Source organism: Octopus bimaculoides, chromosome 1, assembly GCF_001194135.2.
Source record: "Octopus bimaculoides isolate UCB-OBI-ISO-001 chromosome 1, ASM119413v2, whole genome shotgun sequence".
Classification (NCBI taxonomy): domain Eukaryota; kingdom Metazoa; phylum Mollusca; class Cephalopoda; order Octopoda; family Octopodidae; genus Octopus; species Octopus bimaculoides.
Genome location: NC_068981.1, coordinates 1,126,105 through 1,127,434, shown reverse-complemented (window position 1 = coordinate 1,127,434; position 1,330 = coordinate 1,126,105). Strand labels below are relative to the sequence as shown.

The 1,330-nt window shown below is 43.0% G+C and overlaps 1 protein-coding gene across 1 annotated transcript in view; it reads left to right on the top strand.

Moving 5' to 3' along the window:
* LOC106878069 (acetoacetyl-CoA synthetase) overlaps positions 1-1,330 on the top strand; it is a 50,355-nt gene that overhangs the window by 45,402 nt on the left and 3,623 nt on the right. The gene's annotated exons all lie outside the window — the stretch shown is intronic.

The window sequence follows — 1,330 nt, the reverse complement described above, 5'->3', positions numbered from 1 at the left end:
AGCAAATTGACCCCAGGATTTATTCTTTGTAAGCCTAGTACTTATTCTATCGGTTCTCTTTTGACAAACCGCTAAGCTACGGGGACGTAAACACACCAGCATCAGTTGTCAAGTGATGTTGGGGGGACAAATACAGACACACAAACAGATATACACACATATATACGACGGGCTTCTTTTCTGTTTTCCGTCTACCAAATTCACTCACAAGGCTTTGGTCGGCCCGAGGCTATAGTAGAAGACACTTGCATGAGGGCCCGTCAACCGGTACTGGCATTTACGACACCTGAATGGTGCTTCTTAGGTACCACCAGCATGGGAGCCAGTCAGGTGGCACTGCCAACAATCACGCCCAAATGGTGCTTCTTACACGCCACCGGCACAGGAGCTTATCAGACAGTACCGTCATTGGCCACAACAATGACTTCATTTGCCTCAACAAGTCTTCACAAGCACGGTTTATTGCCCAATGATTGATGGGTACTCTTAAATGGGCCAGTTATGCAACACTGGCATAGGCCACAGTTACGGTCTCACTTGGTTTGCCGGGTCTTCTCAAGCACAGCATATCTCCAAAGGTCTCAGTCACTTGTCCTCACCTCCATGAAATAGTTTTACTCGTTTATTCTTGTGAGAAAGGATTCAGTCTCAGGATGATGAGGATGATGATTAAACAATGATGATAGTAAATCACCTAAGTCAGTGATTCTCAACCATTTTTTTTATCTATGGACCCCTTTGATTACTATTTTATTCTGGTGGAACCCCATAGCCATTCCATGTTTAAAAACTAGTTTTATAGATACTTCTTTCAAAATTCCTGTTTTTGTTATTGAAACGAAAACTTGCAGAAGTTGAATAATGTAAAACATTAGAGAAAGAAACCTGTTTCTTGCCATAGACACGTTTAAATCAAAACATTGTATCATAGTTGTGGCCATTGTCGGTGTCACTTGTGCCAGTGGCACGTAAAAAGCACCTTTCAAGTATTGGGTCCCACGGAGGCAATGATAAGTGACCGAGACTTTTGGTAATATGCTGTGCTTGAGAAGGAAGATCCGTCAAACCAAGTCAAATTGTAGTCATGGCAGATACTAGTGTCACACAACTGGCACATAAAAAGCACCCATTCCACTCTTGGAGTGGTTGGCATTTGGAAGGGCATCCAGCTGTAGAAACATTGCCAAATCAGACTGGAGTCTGGTGCAGCCCTGGTCAAACCGTCCAACCCATGCCAGAATGGACAATGGACATTAAATGATGATGATGATTTACATGGACCCTTAAAATACTACTGTGGATCCCTAATTTGCTATTTTGCTAGCATAGA